We start from the raw sequence: 19747 nt of genomic DNA, 5'->3' as shown, positions 1-19747 counted from the left end.
TAAGACTCGACCCAAATCGGTACTTGTGATCGGGTCAGACTCAGTCTAGATTAGTCCAGGCTAGACTCGGACTCGGATCGGGTTAGGCATGCTAGACTCGGTACCGAGTCAGGTCGAGTTCGGGTCAAACCTCTTTCAAAACTGAATCGAGTCGCCCTAACTTGGTTTGAATCAACTCGATGCCTACCTCTAAACATGATGGTTATTATTTTATTCACATTGTTTATCCATTTTTCTCACTTACATCAAGGCATGAGTCTAAAATAGATAGATCGATATCTCAAGTGGGCCGCACCAAAAGAAAAGTGGTGATTGAACACATATCATTATAAACTTTGTAAAGCCCAATGTAATGTTTATTTTACATCCAACCAACTGATAACGTCACAAAGATATGGATGAAGAGAAAATACAAATATCAGCTTGATGCAAAACTTTTGTAGCCCCCAATAAGTTTTTAATCTTCTAGTTATCCATGTTTCTTGTGGTGTGGTCGACCTGAGATTTGGATCTTTCTCAATTTTGTGCTCATGAACTACAATGATCTCTAAAAATGGATAGATGACATGGATAAAATACATACATCATGGTGGAACCAATAAAGTTTTTCCAATAACACATGGTACTGCAGTTGGTGGTATATCCTACCAGTGTCCCCTTTATCAAAACCACTTGTATGAGCAAATAGTCAGTGGCTCAGGTGGGCCATACTATAATTTTTTCTGAAAAATTAACCTGGACCACAAGATGCCTCATGCCATTTTAGACCACATGCCGAAAAAAATCAGTTCTATCTATAATTCATGTTGACCACATGATTGTAGACAGTGTGTAGACAATCATCGCCTTCCAAATTGTTTCCCTTATAATTATATATATTATACAATAATAATATATATAAATATATAATATACTTGAAATTATTTAGGGATTTTAGTGTTTATAATATTATAATATATATAATTTATTATATATTATAATATTTAATATATTATATTATAATAAAATATAAAATTTATTTTAAATATATAAATACATTATATATAATATATAGAAATGGATGTATATAATATATATACATTACAAATATATATATATATATATATATATATATATATATATATATATATATATATATATATATACTCTCTTTACAATTTGAGAAGTATGTTGATTGAATTTTTTACAGGGGCCCACCATGATATTGTAACACCCTGAAAATTGGGGGTCGTATATGTACTCGACTCCCAAGTTCCCGGGTATCACTTATAACAAATTTTACATATTTTGAGTGTAATCCAGTTTGAAGAGCGGTATGGAATTACTCGAAACATGAATTACAATCACAACTACTCTACTGAATTGAAAGTGGCAAAATGTATGCAAGTCCAAAATAATGTCGATGGGTCGCACAAGGCGTTGCCCAACAAAAATACAAATTTTTATGTCCAAAAGAATAATGTGCTAAGTCCCCTACTCAGCGATCCAAGTCCGCCCGCGAAGTCAACAGCGAACCGCCCATCAACTGGAAATAGGACAACTTGTCCTTCTCCTCGAGACTCGCGCTATCAGGTTCATCGTACTCAGCATCACCTGCATCTAAGGGAGAGTCTGGTTGGTGTTTTAAAATACCGTCCCAGAGTGGGAGTGAGTGATCAACTTAGTGGGTGCTATTAGTCTTAAGTTGTAACAAATATCAATTATATTACGAATTTAATGAAAGACAAGCATTCATAAACTCCTAACTAATCTTGTTAATGCAGCTGCATAATAAATGATATGATGCATGACCTCGCCATAACACTTCCTCGAGCGACTCTGTCTAACGATCGCACATGACCAGCACTCCCTCATTGCGACATCAACTGCCGAGTCGCCAACTTAACTAATGCAATGCATGGGTAATGTTAACAGAGTATTTAGTTAATTCCATTCATCCAGCAAGTTGAGAAAACTGGTACACCCCATGTATCAATGCCCTCAACTAGTTGCGATGCCTAGGCCCCTCAACATACAAGGCCAGGGTTCCGCGATCCTTGATCCCGTCAAGTTTCCCATCTCCGACTTCAAACACATGGGGAGTGCTAAGAAAAGGGATGGTTCGCAGTCACTACGGGGAGGCTCGTCACCTCAGCGTAGGCCGACAACTCGGGCATAATGTCCCATTCCACCATGTCCAGCTCACAAGTCGATGGATCAGCCTCAATTAGTTATCAATGGGCTACAACGGTTGAAGAGTGTTTCAGGTTTCATACATGTGTGAGCAGACAGAGTTAACAAACAAGGTTGGTCAGTAAGTAGGCTAGACCGTACGAGTTCGGGCGAGCACGTAATGAACGACATCGGGTACAAGCGACCCATGTAGTTTAACTACTATCGCCCACACGCACCCGCCCAAATCCACAGGTTTAGTCTCAGGATAGTCCTACCGATGGGACTATCTTCACCCTCCTCATATTTCTGACCAACCCAAGGGTCCTGGTGGTAATCTGTAACATGCCAACAATCAGGGTTATCAACTAGCATATACATTATCATGCATTCATACTCCTCAACATAAAACTCAGATTTTTCTACCCAGCAAAGCTAACAATGTTATGAAATAAAGGTGCATGTGTGTTGTGTGGGTTAGTGAGGAAGCTAAGCATTTCATATATGTGTCATAGCAACAAAATACATAAGGGTTAATGAATCATACATGCTATACTGTAACACCATACACGAATCAACAAGTCATGAACATGCAAACATCAAATTTATACCCAATCATGTGAGAGACAACAAACATTCCATAACTATTCTATGTTGATTGAGAGGATATATGAATCAAACAAGATATGGACATGCAATCAATAATTTATACCCAATCATGTGAGTAACAAAAAACATTCCATAACTATTCCATGTTGATTGAATGGATCAAGGTAAGGTCTTTCCTAGATTCTCTCTAGATCCTCTAAATACATCATCCACGCAATCAAAATCATTAGACTCATACTAAAATTGGTGTTAGGCCACCTAAGGATAATAGTCCGCACCTTAAGAGGAGATTTCCATTCTTTGAGATCTTAGGGTTTGGAGATTTGGGTAAAACTGCCGATTCCTAAATCAAATCAAGAAAGACAACATTAATTCCTATAAATCTACACTAGGTTGCTCTATTGAAGGGAAAATATATCACTCTTACCTCCGCTTCTTGGCATGGGTGGGTTTGGTGGAGGTTTTGTAGTAGCCAACAGTTTGGTTGAGGAAATACCAACCCTACAAGCATTAAGATTTTCCTCACCCACACAAACACTCTCTCGCTTATCTTTCTCTTCATCTTCTTTCCATCTCTCTTTTTCTTTCTCTTCTCCTCCCCTAAAGTAGGGCATGAAATTCGTATGGGAGAAGGGGGTGCCCAAATGAAGCCCTTTTATAATGCCAGATTTGGTGTAAATGGCCTCATGGGTTAGGTTTTTACTATATTAGCCCTATGGGAGGGTCTTTTTAATCTTTAGAGCCCACTACGGGGTGTACATATTGATATGCACTGTAAAATAGTTAGCCCTAATGATGATCTACGTATGGACATGTTCGGCCCGCCATTTGGATGCGTTGATCGACATATATGATTAGAAGTCTATTCAACGGTTACCGATGGTCGATCGGGGCCGCGGCTATATGGATATGAGCAGGGAAATATCCTTACTCCATGTGTGAAGTTTGGTCATAAACCGACGGTCCGAAATCCACAACTTTGCATAAGAGTGGACGACCCAATTCACTTAAGTTTCAGCTTCTTCTCTTGGGGTATTTTCACTTCACATTCACTCATCCTTTGGCTCAAGTTAAGCGGTTCTGGACAGTACCCAGGTCCGACTCCCGTGATGGACGCCAAGCCCAGTAAGAAGGACATTATTCTATAGTTTTGGAATTAGTGGCCCACTAACAAGCGGTCTAGAGATTATTTGAAAAATCGGGACATTTTTGGAATGAATTTGGTAGTGAGATTTCTCGTGGACAATGATTAGGGTTTAGATTAACTATGTTCATAGTGTGGCCTATTTATAACTAGTGAAAGTGGAGATTTGATCATGATTACTCTAAACCGTCGGTTTTACGCCAAAAGAGTAACATGATTGATTTGGTCTATTAGTTAAGATCTGGACCATATCTGACTCAGCTTCGGTTAGATCTTTAATTTAGTTATGCTTGTCTTGATTAGTTAGCGATGGGTCAATTAGATTTGGGCCCTATATAAGTAAATCATGGGGCTAAACTTGATGTTCAAATGATCGACGGATTCATTGGCTTCCTACGGTTAATTAAACAGACTTGTGCAGTTCTTTACTGGTTCCACCCGTGTTTAAACTAACATTGAGTGCTAATGGTCAGTAAGTGACATTATAATTTAATTACACAAAAATAAATTTTAAAGATTTTTGGAATCCAAAATAGTGAAAATCCAGGATGTTATAGATATGTATGCAAAATCCATTCTGACAATTAAATACGTAATCATTTAAGCCCGAATTTATTTTAAAAAAAAAAGAAAAAAAAAAAGGTTAACATAAGATTCATGTGAGCCACACCAAAGAAAATATTTGGAAGAGAGACATCCACCCTTGAAATTTATAGGACCCACTATGATGATTATATAAAATGGACACATTAGTATATCTAATGGAATCCCATCATTTTGTCTAATGGAACCCTATCACTTTGTCAAATGAACTCGTCACTTCGTCTATTGAAACCTTGTCATTTAATTTGACAAGTCGCTACTTTATCTAGTGAAATTATATCACTTTGCACAGTAACATCGTCACTTTGTCTAGTGGAATTAAGTCACTTTATTCAAAAACTCGTCATTTTATCAAGCAAAACCCTATCAATTTGGCTGGCAACCCCATTACTTTATTTAGTGGAACATCGTCACTTTCTCTAATGGAACCATGTTACTCTGTCCAATAATTATGTCACTTTGTCTAGTAGAACCTTGTTACTTTGTCTAGCACCCCTTTCACTTTATTTAGTGAAATCCCATCACTTTGTCCAACAACCTCATCACTCTTTGTCTAGCAGAACCCCGTCACTTGATATAATAGAGCTTTATCACTTTATCCTACTACATAGTCTCTTTGTCTAGAACCTTATCACTTTATCTAGTAAACCTCATCACTTCGTCCAACAGCCTCATCACTTTGTCCAGCAAGCTTATCAATTTGTTTAGTGGAACCCAGTCACTGTCTTTCAGCCTCGTCACTTTTTCCGACAATCTGTAACTTTGTTTACTGGAACCCTATTTGTTTTGTCTCATTTAACCTTATTACTTTGTTTAGTGGAATTATGTTACTTTGTCGGGCAACCTTGTCACTACGTTTAGTATAACTCTGTCACTTCGTCTAATAACCCTGTCACTTTGTCCACTAAACCCCATCACTTTGTTTAATGACTAAGAAAAAAATTATCAACAATGGATGGTTTATATTGTCAGTGGCTCCACATGATTTAAGGCTCACGTTGAATTGTGCCCTATATAATGTAGGGTCTACATCAAAGGTTGCCCTCACATAAATAGAGGTTGGGGCTCTAAATCATGGACATTGTATTGCTAACTAGTATAATGTGCTGAGTAAACTCTACGGAAAAGTAGATTACATCTTGCCCCCACATATACCATATTCCCTCTAGGCAAGGGCTATGTTGGGCCCACCGTAATGTATGGGTTTTATCCATGCCGCCCATTCAATTTTTTCAAATCATTTTAGGGTTTTAGCCCAAAAATAAGTAGATCTAAAGCTCAAATAGGTCACACTAGAAGTAGTAGTGATAATGACAATCATTATTACCACTACTTCTAATGTGGCCCAAGAAGTTTGGAAATAGAAGAGAGAAGAGAGAGAGAGAGAGAGAGAGAGAGAGAGAGAGAGAGAGAGAGAAGATGAAAGGGATTTCCAGTCTACCAAGTCGACTCAATCATCCATTTTGGCGCCGAATTTCCAGCATTGTTATTGGATTGTTTAGGCAAAGGAATTTTAATCTAGAAGAGGAAGGAAGAAAAATGAAGAAGGAGAGATGTCAATCTTAAAGTGCGAACATTCAACTCTAACAACATTAAGAGATAATTCAACTCTAAGGTGAGGATCACCCTTCAAGCTTTCCTACATCTTGATTGCTATCTTTGTTTATTTATCTTCGTTCATTATCTCATTGATTGCTTAATATGGTTGATTTCTCTTATTGATTTTGATTCTTTATAAATGATTGATGGATTGGATTTAAATTCAAATATTTGAACATGCGATGAAATTAATACATCTATTATGGTTTTAAATGAACGCTTTAGATATGCATGTGCTATCGATATTATACGTAATCTAATTTGTCAAAGTAACAGGATTCCATTAGATAAAGTGATGATATTCCACCAAATAAAGTGATGGGGTTGCTAGGCAGATTGATAGGGTTTTGCTTGATAAAATAACGAGTTTTCGAATAAAGTAACTTGGTTCCACTAGACAAAGTGACGATGTTATTCCGCAATGTGACAAGATTTCACTAGATAAAGTGGCGGCTAGTCAAATAAAATGACAGAGTTTCAATAGACAAAGTGGCAGGTTCATTTGACAATGTGATAGGGTTCCATTAGATGAAATGATAGGGCTTCATTAGATAACCTAATGTGTCCATTTTATATAATCATCATGGTACGTCCTATAAGTTTCAAGGATGGATATCTCTGTTCCAAATATTTTATTTGGTGTGGCTCACATGAATCTTATGTTAACTAATTTTTATTTTTATTTTTGGATTCGGGCCTAAATGATTACACATGTGTTAACCTAGATCAAGGTGAGCACATAGTGAGGATCCTACAGACATCACTCATCCTGGGTCGCAGCTAATATTCCTTTTTAATCATGTAGATTTTGTAAATATTTTTTTTCTTATAAAATTGACATGATATGATGTGACCTAATTAAATTTTAAAAGAAAGAACTTGGAGGCGGATTAGCTACTTAGCTACCAACATGAGGTTGAGTAGCTAGCCTCGCTACTGAAGTGACGTCACCAAGTTATGTGGGGCCCACCATGATGTATGTGTTGTATCCACACTGTCCATCCATTTGGAGAGATCATTTAGGACATGATCAAAAGAATGAGGCAGATCCAAAGCTGGAATGGACCCCGCCACAGAAAATAGTGAGGAGGGTGACGTCCACCGTCGAAGCCTTCCTAAGGTCCACTGTGATTTTTATTTGAAATACAACCTGTTCATAAGTTAACATAGATATTAAAGAAGGGAAACACAAACGTAAGCTTGATCGAAAATGCTTGTGACCCTTGGAAGTTTTTAATGGTGGGCATGACTCTCTCCACTATTTTCTATGGTGGGATCCACTCGAGTTTTGGATCTGATTCATTCTTTGGCTCATGCCGCAAAATGATCTCTCTAAATGGATGGACGGGGTGGATACAAAACATATATCATAGTGAGACCCACATAACTAGGTGACATCACTTTAGTAGCAAGTCTCGCTACTCAACTGACGTGCTGAATCCTCAAATGGAAGGAAGCGGCCTGCGTGGTGAGTAATTTAGTGTACCGAGTAAACTATGTGGGGTGCACCATGATTTATGTATTTTATCTAGTCTGTCCATTAATTTTACCAGATAATTTTAAGGCTTGAGATAAAAAATTGAAGCATATACAATGTTCAAATGGACCACACCATATGAAACAGTTGAATTGAACGTTTACCGTCGAAACTTTCACGGGCACTACAAAAGTTCTGGATCAATCCTATAATTGTGTTTTCCCTTCATCCATGTTTGTATGATCTTATGAACAGGTTGGATGACAAATAAACATCACTGTGGGGCCTAGCAAGGTTTCAATGGTGGAAATAATTATCCCAACTATTTACTGTGGTATGATCCACTTGATATTTGGATATACTTCAATTTTGGGCTCAAACCCTTAAATTAGATGGAAAAACGGATGGACGGCGTGGATAGACCACATACATACAAGGTGGGCTCAACTGTGTTTACTCAGCACAATAAGAGCGTACTGAACACGGTACGTAATCCGATTTCCAAACGGAAACTGTCTACAGTTACCGTTAGACTTTCCGTGAAATGTAGCTATTTTAATATATTTGATAAAAGAGACTGATGACGTGGCACTTATAGCTGGATTCAGCCGCTCACCGTTTCCGCACTCAGTAAACTGGGAAACGGATTGGCTACTCCCCCTGACACCAGCCTCGGAGCTGATGGTCGGTGCTCTGTGGGCCCCACCATGATGTATGTGTTTCATCCATTCAGTTCATCCATTGTTAAATATTATTTTATATCTTTCTCCCAAAACGAGAGGGATATAATTCTCAAGTGGATAACACCACAGGAAAACAATAGTGATTGGATATCCATCTTTTAAATGCCCCTAAGCCCCGATGTACTGTTTATTTGAAATCCAATCCGTTGATTAGGTCATAAAGACCCAGATGAAGGTAGGAAACAAAGATCAACTTGATCCAATACTTTTGTGGCCTCCAAAAAATTTTTAACGGTCGAAGTTCATTCAACACAGTTTCCTGTAATGTGGTCCACTTGAGACTGGGATATATCTCTTTTATTTTATATTACTATAAATTGATCTAGAAAAATAGATGGACGGAATGGATGAAAGACATACATCATGATGGGCCCACAAGGCACTGACCATCAGCTCCGGGGCAGGTGTCAGGGGGAGTAGCCAATCCGTTTCCAGTAAACGGAAACTGGGTGGAGTCCCGAAACGGAACGTTGCTGATTCCAACGCTTGTTAGTGGGGGTAGCCTTGGAAGGACGCGGATTTCCTGCGAAAAGACTTTTGCGTGAAGTTCATGCGCTGAGAAATCCACTGCGTTCATCCGTTCTGTGAGTTCATGTTAGGACATGAGGCCAAAATTGAAACGGATCCAATACTCGAGTGGGTTGTAAACGTGAGGATTGAATGTACACAGTTGAAATATTCGTGGGGCCATAGAAGTTTTGAATCATACTAATATTTGTGTTTTCAATTCATCCAAGTAGTAATGATGCTATGAACGGTACGGATGGCATGTAAACATCAATGTCGACCTTAGGGAGGTTTCAACAGTCGAGATTTCCCTGACCACCTTTTCTTCTAGTACCGCCCACTTGAGTCTTTGATCCTTTCCCATTTTGATATTTTATCCTAAAATAAGCTCACAAAATGGATGGACGGGGCGGATTTCTAACAAACATTATGGTGGGCCTTATCTAGGTTGATAGTGCAGAAACTTTATGACAAAGGCTTCCGCAGGAAATCCGGGCTGTTGGAGTTTGTTTTGCCTGTGTCACAACTTAGATTGCAAGAATGTGTGGCCCACATGCAGAGATCGTGTGGCAAAAGTAACCGCTCATCATCTTAGTTGATGATAGAGTCCAAAACCAAAAGGTGGATACTCATTTCCATGGAAGCGGATTGGCTGGTGTACCACACACCAGCTATATATATAGCTGGTGCATTAAGGTCAGCAAGGTCTGTGGGTCCCATCATAAGGTATGTGTTATATCTAAACCCTCCATCCATTTGGCGTCTTAAGGCTTGAGCCGAAAAATAAGACAGATATAAAGATCAAGTGGACCACACTTTAAAAAGCAGTGGGGGATTGAACGTCTACCATTGAAAGCCTTTTAGGGTCACAAAAGTTTCGGATCAATATGAAATTTGTTTTTCCTCTTCATCCATGTATTTGTGACCTTATTAACAGATTGGATGGAAAATAAACGTTATGGTGGGCCATACAAATTTTTAACGGTGAAAATCATTATCCTCGCTGCTATTTTTGGTGTGGTCCATTTGAGATTTGGATATGATTCATTTTTTTATTTAATGCTCCAAAATGATCTCGAAAAATGGATGAACGGTGTGGATATAATAAATACATCATTGTGGGGCCCATATAACTTTGATCTCCTTTGAACCATTCGTACAACTCGGAGCTGGAGGAGCGTCGGCGCTCGTCTTCGCACGACACGTATCTACACCAGCTATATAGCTGGTGTGTGGTACACCAGCCAATCTGCTTCCCAGCTCCATCTCCATCGTACAATTAGCAAAATCTGTTGATCAAGACCATCCAATTTGTGGCCACCTTGGAACTGATCAGACTGCAGTATCATAGCCAATGCATACATGGACTTCTATCTGTTGAATGCAGGGAAAAGAGTCGGGCCGTTAGGCCCTGTCCTTTTGCCAGCCCTGCACCGATCCATTGCCGCCACCGGTTGAATGCAGATCATGATCAAAATTCTCATTCAAAACCATCATTTAAAGTCCAACGATATCATCGGACTATGAATAAAGTGCCATCTAAGCTTCGAGCGTGTCATTTGCACGGCTCAGATCTTCCCTTACATCTAGTACGAACAAATTTCTACCTTACATTTTTTGTGCTTACAAATGAACACTAAAACCGGGCCACTAAATAGTCAATTTAGACTACCTACCAATGGAGTATTTCTCCTGCAACTTTTGTAAATGAGAATTTTGTGCAATTAGCTGTTAGTGGGGCCCACCTTGGAGTGTGTATGGCATCCGACTGATTCAGTAGGATTGCCCTACCATAAAAATGGGACAACCTAAAAATTAGGTGGATCTAATCATCAAGTGGACCACACCATATAAAACAATAGGAAGCCATCCAACAAGTTCTAAATTAATGTTTGTCGCACATCAGATGGTTCTCTAGTATCTATTGTGTGGACCACTTGATGATTGGATCGGCCTGATTTTTTGAGTGTCCCAGTTTCATAGTGTAGTGATTTATGGTGCTTGGATGCCACACGATCTGATGACCACGTGCAGTTAATAATCCTCATAGAATTACATCTTTTAAAAGAACTTAACATTCGTAAGATTCTTACATATGTCTGCAACCGACCCAACAGCTGCAACCGCTGTAACTGACGAAGAAACCATGCATGCTCAGACACTGCAAAGACAACCATTTTTGGCTCATTTTGTTGACCTAATTCATTTGGAACATGTACATGCGCATGGGATATTTAGAGTGGCCAGAAGGAGATCGAACCGTTCAAACCCACGATCGAGTTGAAGAATGGGACCATCATTGCCACCATAGTCGTGAATGTGACTAGAACCACTCGTAGAAGAAGTTGACAGAGCGTGAACTGATAAGCAGTAGGCTTGGGAAACGTGAACCGTAACGTGTATACACTGTGAAAGAAGCGGGCTATGCCATTTCGACAGTAGTCACTAGTTGGTCTCGAATCCTGCTCCGCGGAATATGTGCAAGGCTTGTCGGCATGTTAAAACCACCGACCCTGACGTATGGGAAGAGTGATGCTCGGTCGTGGCTCGACCATTCATCTACTTAGCCAACTATCACTCGCTTGTTTCACTTAGGTGACCAGCAAAGGTAATAGTTCGTCCTTTAAATGAGCGCTTGTTTACCTTGAAAATTGAAAAACTTTCAAAACTAGTTGAATGAAAAAAGTGTAGAAAATTGGCTGACAGAAAATTGTATATGACTTACAACTATAGCGGGATCACTGGCCTCGCTGAGAGCAATAGGATGCTTCAATGAGTAGCATGTTGATGAGCGAGGTAATAGAAATGCCAAGAATTACAACTACGGTCGGCTCAACGTATGAACATAAGTGTACGGGTTCCTAAGCGAAGCTCCTCCTTTAGATCCGGTTCACAAATGTAGATAAAAGAGAATTACAGTTACTGGCTACAATTAAAAGTCGGTTCGGCATAAGCGCATGGACTTATTGTAATTACACTTATCCTAAGGGTCCGCTTCTTATAAATAGTATTGGATGTGTAAACCTAGATACATAGCATTGCACTGGATAGAGGCTTTGACGGACTAGTTTATTATTCAGGTGTGGGAGTTATTTGACCGGCCTCTTCTACGTATATGTTTTTCTTATTTATAGTATTTCAAGAATGATAGGAGAACAATCGTTTGTCTATGTGGCGCCTTTGTGTGTTACCAGCTAGAGAAAGAGCGATTATATTTTATTAACCATGATCTTATCTTCGTTGTATGCTTATAACATGCTTTAGGGCTAATGTGGCTGAAACAATTGCTTGTCTTTATTCGGAGAAAACCAAAATACCAAAAATACCATTGAAAAGATGAGCTAATCTCCCCAATGCATGCTTCTCCAATATCTTATGTGCCACATGGCTAAATTTGTTCTGTTTATCTCATCCATATGGATTTTGGTACAAACAACACTTCTCATAGGAGGTGACAATTGGTTGTGTGAATACCTAATACATGTTTGAAGTACATTGAGTACACATTAATCCAATTACAATGGACCATAATACATTTTGGAGAACTTATCTCCTACAGCTGCATGCACAATAACTCGTCATGCAGTACACGAAAACTCAAACTAAACTCAAAACCTAGTTGAGCCAACTCAGCTAAAAAACTCACATGAGTTTTTCTCCATTTTTCCAATATTATTAAATATTTAAAAGTATAAATAATGTCAAGAAGTGTTAAGTTGTTATTTATCATTTTTTTTCCCTGACTCTCGTTGAGTCAGGTTTTTCTCTAGTTTTGATCAAGTTAGGACCAGTTTGATTTTTTTTCTCTAGCCTTGGTAAAATCTAGTTGAGTCGAGAACATCTTTCCCACCAACAGGGGTAGGGCATTGATGTAGAGTGAGTCGTGGACAATTTCATGGCCAAGATGGATCAAAAAAGGCTCGGTCGACGACAGAAATGATCCGGACCGTCGGACCCTAAATTAGGCGTATATCGTAATCCGGAATGAATTATCGGACGTAAAATATATGATTTTGGGGTAGAACAAGCTACTTTAGCCACCCAACCTTGGGTTGGGTAAGCCGGATTTGTGAAATACCACCAGATCGATGGTTGTTTCCCTATTTTAATTTCATTTTTGCTATAAATAGTAAGTTTTAGTTTGATTATAACTCTTCATCCATTAGGCTTTAGGAGTTGTGAACAACGCGAGAAGTGCTTAGACTAATTAGGAGAACATCTTGGTGAAGCCAAATAGGACAATTACTATTTTTGGCTGAAAACCTTGCGCACTAGTAGACATCACGACCATCTATAAATAATAAGTTTACTATTTATAGTAAGTTATGAATTCTAGGAGTTTTAGTTGTAGTTTTATTCTGATTTCTCTCCCATTGCTTGGTATCCCTATTTAAAGGGTTGTGAACTCGTTTAATTCATTCATCAATCAAGTTACGAATTTATTAGCATTTATCTCTATTTTCTTGCTTTATTTTCCAGTGGATTCGAGAAGTCTCTATGAGGAGTCTAGAGAAGCTCCTTGGATTCAGAGTAGTTATCAAGACGGTGATCAACCTCATCACGTTCATCTCTACGTCAGGCATCCATACCATGCAAACTGTAGGACCCACTGAAGATCGCCTGTCATGATATAGTTTGTGTGTGTGTGTGTGTGTGTGTGTGTGTGTGGTGCATCTAGGTTGGGTGAGTCGGAGAAGTTCCAAACCGGGCGTTCAATAATTAAGTCTAGATTTTAGGTTGGGTCTTGGTCCAACCAAGTTGGATCTAGGTCAAGCATGGGTCAGGTCTGGCATAGGAGGATTCAGACTCTTAATTTCTAATTCTCTACTTATCATAAACTTCTAATTAGCAATCACCCAATTAAGGCCATGTATTACATATTTTCAAGTATAATCTATCCAATTTATCTATTATCCTGCTCGCATATTGGATGGTTAAAATTATTGGATCAAGGTGTTGCAAGTCATGATGGTCAATCGATTGTGGGAACTTTATGATGAATGGTCTTGAGTAGTGAATGGACATTTTCTAATACAATTAATCTGGAACATCTATTTCCTAGCATGTGGTCAGAATAGTTTCTTGAGAGATTGAGCCAATCAAACTGTGGTCCAGCTCAATGATTGATCCTTTTCTTGTACACGAACTATCCATTTCATGTCATTTTGAACCAAATTAGACTGATTAAGTGCAACAAGATGCCCTAAATCGAGGGATTTTAAAGATGGGTTAGTCCAAGGTGGGCTTGTTTTAAACAACTTCAAGAGGTTCCAAATCTAGCCTATTTGATGATGGTCCGGTATTTTTTCTGATCTTCGTTCTCGGCAAGCTAACTCGGCCCATTTGCAAACCTAAAAGTTCTATTTGCCACGTATCAGCAGATCTCTTGCACCTATGACATGGTGTCATGTGAGTCTAAATAACCATGCATGTATGTATGGGCATGCATGCATGTGGGGGTGCTTGTAACGCACCAATGTGTTGAAAATACTACTACATTAAATAATTTAAATAAAAAAATATACCCATTTAACTACAACCAGAAATTATTATCCTAGACTTACTCCTATTGATCTACAATTCGAAGAACGCGGACAATTTATATAATGTACATATAGTGGTGGATCAATTTATAAATGGAACATTTATGGTATGTTTGAATAGCAGATTCTCAACCAAGCTCAGGAAATGACTATGATAGCCTCTGCCTATAAAACCAAATCAAGTAATGATGATTTTACTGCTGCCCGACTCCTTGTACTCGGATTTACTGGTCAGCTTAAAGGTTGGTGGGATAACTACCTATCAGCCTGATATTTGTGTTTTCCTTTCATGCAGGTGGGAATCACCTCATGAACTATGGAAAACACAAATATCAGCCTGATCCAAAACTTTTGTGGCCCTCAATAAGGTTTTAATGGTGGGCAATCATTCCCCGATGTTCCTTGTGGTGTGGCCCACTTGAGTTATAGATCTCCCTCATGTTTGTGACCATGTCGTAAAATGAGCTGGCAAAACGGATAGATAGCATGGATACAACACAAATATCACCATGGGGCCCACAGTGCTTGGGGATGCAGGAATCCCCTACAACCCCCGCTTGCAGGTAATCCACATCCGCCATGCAGAAGTTTGTTCCTTGCATGTCAATCAAATGAATTCCAATCCACTAGTTGACAAACATCCATACCTGAAATTAAAAATCAACTAACGATCCTAATTAGGAGGCCCACTCAAAAAAAAAATCCAGTCAATCAAAATCACACCAGAAATTGGATCTTCTAATACTAATAAGAAACAAATACAATTCAACCTCTCCTACCCGAGTCCTAGTGATGCAGTACACCGAATATGGGAACTCCGTCTGTACTAATCCCAGTGAATCATTAGCTATGTCGAAGCTGTAGAATCGAATTACATACACAACAAAAGGCAAAAAATTTAAAAAAAAAAAAAAATCAATGAAATGGCAGGAAGTTAAATATTAAAAAAGAGAATGAGAAAATTCTACCTTAAGCAGGGCCACTCGATATGGAAGCCATGGAGAGAATTCTAAGCCAAAGTATCAAATTGAAGCACTTCACCCTCTTCTAATTTGTCTATGCTCAATTGCCATACCTATCTTGCCAAAATTCTCAATAAAAATAAAAGACCTAAAATGGTAAAATCGGAAATAAAAAAGGAAGATATGGGCTTTTTTGAAATTTGTATACCTTGGCAGGGTTGGAGGGACTTTCTTCCATCTTCGGGGCCTGTACAAAATAAGATGGGTAAGGAATAACAAAGATGAAAAAAAGGGCGTAAGAGAGGGGCAAATGAGGAAAGCGAGAGTAGGGAAGAGTAAATTGCAGAGGACGTACTCAGTTCTTACACTTCATCTTCTTAACGTTTTTTAGACTGCGAACCATTTTATTTTTCCTTCGAAGTCAACTCTGGTGGAGAGAAGAAAGAAGCTCCTATTTTCATGAGGCTTTTAAGGTTTTAGTGATGGGATTTCCTCCCAGGCTCGACCGGTCGAGGGTGGTGTTCGACCAGTTGAGCCCTGACTTGACTCAAAGTCCAGCGACTTTGAGTTATTATTTCCTGTGGTGCTCGACCAATCGAGTGGGCCACTCGACCAGTCGAGGACACTGCTCGACTAGTCGAGCTTACGCAAATTTGAGTCCGGATCTTGTGCAGTCTACGGAAATTAGAGGCGGTTTCCAAATTTATAAATATGGGTGCCTAGGGCCTTTCTAGGCAATGCAAGAGGGAATGCAAGAGGGTTTCCTAAAGCTTTGCAGGGGTTTACTAAAGAGTTTAGGGCTATTAAATGTGAGAGAGAGAGAGAGAGAGAAAGATAGAGGAGCTTGTAGAAGAGAGGTTATGCTCGTGGAGGTGATCTACTGTGCAATTAACAATCTCAGCGCTTCTACGTCCTCGTGATTGGTGAGATCTCTCCGTTTTTCTTTTATTCTCTTATTGTTTATCCACTCCTGCGTAAGTGAAGAAGGTTTGATCCAAGCGGTGTGTGCTTGTGATCGGTTGTAACATTCTACTTGATAGTGGATTGTTGATCTGGATGAGGTCCCGTGGTTTTTACCTCTTTTAAGGGTTTTTCATGTAAAAATCTCTTGTGTGGTGTGGTTTATGCTTTGATTTATTTCATTGCTTTATTATCCCATAATTTTAGTTTGTTTTGGGAGGCTAGATCCTAAGGTTTTGTGCAAGGCCCCCAACAAAGTGGTATCAAAACGCCAGGTTCATTGAACAGAGTGGGATAAGTTTTGAATTATGGAAGGTGGCTCATCAAGGATGATCAGCCTCAATGGTTCTAAATGGACCATATGGGAGGCTAAGATGGAGGACTTGCTTTATTGCAAGGACTTATATTCTTCAATTTTAGGCATATTAGCAAAATCCAAAGATATGTCTGATGATGATTGGAAGAAGTTGGACCGAAAGGCGGTGAGGTTTATTAGATAATGGCTGAACGATTCCGTATTCCACCATGTGTCTACGGAGACCACAGCTGCTAGCCTATAATTGAAATTGCAAGGGTTGTATGAGAGGAAGACAGCCGATAATAAGATATTTCTAATGAGATGACCTGTGAATCTCAAGTTCAAAGAAGGTAGTTCTGTGGGTAAGCACATGAATGAGGCCAGCAATATATTGAACCAGCTCTCCGCTATAAAGATGGTCTTAGACGATAAATTACAGGGTTTGCTATTGCTTAGCTCATTGCCTGACAGTTGGGAGACATTGGTAATGTCTCTGAGTAACTTCGCGCTAAATGGAAATGTGTCCATGAAATAGGTAACTAGTTGTCTCTTCAATGAGGAGATAAGGAGGAAGTCTCAAGGGTCTACTCAACAAGAGGCCCTTGTGATACAAGATCGAGGGAGAGGAAAGAACAGAAAGGACAGCAAGGCCCGAGATAAATTAAGAGACAAGTCGAGTACCAGGAAGGATATTAAATGTTAAAATTGTTGCAAGAAGGCCACTATAAGCATGAATGTCATTAGAAGAAGAATGATAAGAAAGGAAAAGGAAAGGAGAATGAAGATTAATCAAACTCCACTGCGGTTGCTTCAAATAGTAACATTGTAATTATTCTTTCAGTAAATCATAATGTTTGTCTCATGGCTACGAGTCAGGACACCGATTGGGTGATAGACTTGGGAGCTTCATTTTATGCGACTCTACGTAAAGACTTCTTCACAAGCTACAAGTCAGGTGACTTTGGGACCGTGAAGATGGAAAATTTTGGTGTATTAAAGATCGTAGGGGTCGGTGATATTTGTGTGAAGACCGATGTGGGCTGCACATTGGTTCTCAGGGATGTGAGGCACATTCCAGACCTTCACCTCAACTTGATGTCGACGGGAAGGTTGGATGATGATGGCTATAAAAGCCGGTTTGCTGGTGGGCGCTGGAAGCTCATCAAGGGTTTGTTGATCGCAGCCAGAGGAAAGAAGTGTTGCACCCTTTACAAGGTAAGTGTCAATGTGTGCAAGGATGGGTTGAACGCAGTGGAAGATTCAGCTATTGACATGTGGCACAGGTGTTTAGGTCACATGAGTGAAAAACCTGTATTGATTGTTTATCAGGGAAACAACATAGAGTTTCATTTGTTAAATCTGTTTCTCACGTTAATAAAGTGCATGCATTAGATTTGGTTTATTTTGATGTTTGTGGTCCTATGAGGACAAAAATCTTGGGTGGGGTATTGTATTTTGTTATTTTTATAGATGATGCATCTAGGAGGGTTTGGGTTTATGCTTTGAAATCCAAGGACATGGTCTTTGGTGTGTTTAAATTATTTCATGCTATGTTCGAGAGAGACGGGTAGATCATTGAAGTGCATCCACACTGACAATGGTGGTGAATACATCGGTGATTTCCACGAGTATTGTAAGTCCCTGGGTATATGGCATGAACAGACGGTTCCCAAGACCCCCAGCATAATAGTGTAGCTGAGCGAATGAATCGTACCATTGTTGAGAGAATTATATGCATGTTATCCTATGCGAAATTACCTAAGATGTTCTGGGGAGAAGCAATGCATATAGCAGTGTATTTAATAAACAGGTCTCCATCAGCCCCATTAAATGGAGAAGTGCCTGAGAAGGTGTGGACTGGAAAGGATCCATCGTACAATCATCTTAGGGTGTTTAGATGCAGGGCATCCGTTCATGTACTAACGGACGAGAAGTCCAAGCTCGATATGAAGATCAGGCAGTGTGTGTTCTTGCGGTATAGTGATGAAAAGTTCGGTTACAGATTGTGGGATTCGACCGAGAAGAAGCTTGTCAGGAGCAGAGATGCGGTTTTCTTTGAAGATCAGTGTATAAAAGACATTGGTAAGCCAGAGAAGAACCAACCTAGTTCAAGTGAGCTAGAGGACATGTATCTGATTATTCCTCCCTAGTGCCTAATGACGGGGGAGTACAGTAAGGTGCAGAGGACGAGGGAGTTCCTTTAGAAGATGGACCAAGGAAGCAGCCCCCACTTCATCCACCTGTTGAGCCACAGGTGAGGAGGTCATCTAGGGACATATAGTTGTCCAAGAGGTACTCGTTGCATGAGTACATTATGTTGACTGATGGGGGAGAGCCAAAAAATTATTCTGAGGCCCTAGCTAACCAGCATAAGGGGGAGTGGTTGAAAACTATGCAAAAGGAGATGGAATCCTTGCATAAGAACCATACCTATAATATAGTGAAATTGCCTAAGGGCAAGAAAACTTTGAGCAACAAGTGAGTATTTAGAAAGAAGGTTGAGCAGAAGAATTCACAGACGAGGTTTAAGCCAGACTTGTGGTGAAAGGGTTTAGTCAGAGAAAAGGTATAGACTTCGAGGAGATATTCTCACCAGTGGTAAACATGACATCCATACGGGTGTTGCTTGGGTGTGTGGCTAGCATGGATATGAAGATAGAGCAGTTAGATGTTAAAATTACCTTTTTTCATGGTGACCTGGAAGAAGAGATCTACACGCATCAACTAGAGGGGTTCGAAGTCAAAGGCAAGGAGCATATGGTGTGTAGGCTGAGGAAGAGCTCGTATGGGCTGAAATAAGCTCTACGACAATGGTACAAGAAGTTCGACTCATTCATGTTATAGCATGGGTATGACAAAACGGAGTCGGACCACTGTGTGTTCATGTATAAGTTCTCATATGGTGATTTCTTAGTTCTGTTGTTATACGTTGATGACATGCTCATCATGGGAAAAGACATCAAGAAGATCGACAGGCTAAAACAAGAGCTGGGCAAGTCGTTTGTGATGAAAGACTTGGGCCCGGCTAAACAGATCTTAGGAATGGAACAACCCGTGACAGAAGCAGCAGGAAGCTTTGGCTGTCACAAGAACGGTATATTGAGAAAGTCCTAAAGCGGTTCAATATGAATGTAGCGAAGCCGGTCAGTAC

This window comes from Magnolia sinica, chromosome 4 (genome assembly GCF_029962835.1).
Source record: "Magnolia sinica isolate HGM2019 chromosome 4, MsV1, whole genome shotgun sequence".
Taxonomy (NCBI): domain Eukaryota; kingdom Viridiplantae; phylum Streptophyta; class Magnoliopsida; order Magnoliales; family Magnoliaceae; genus Magnolia; species Magnolia sinica.
This window is presented reverse-complemented; position numbering follows the sequence as displayed.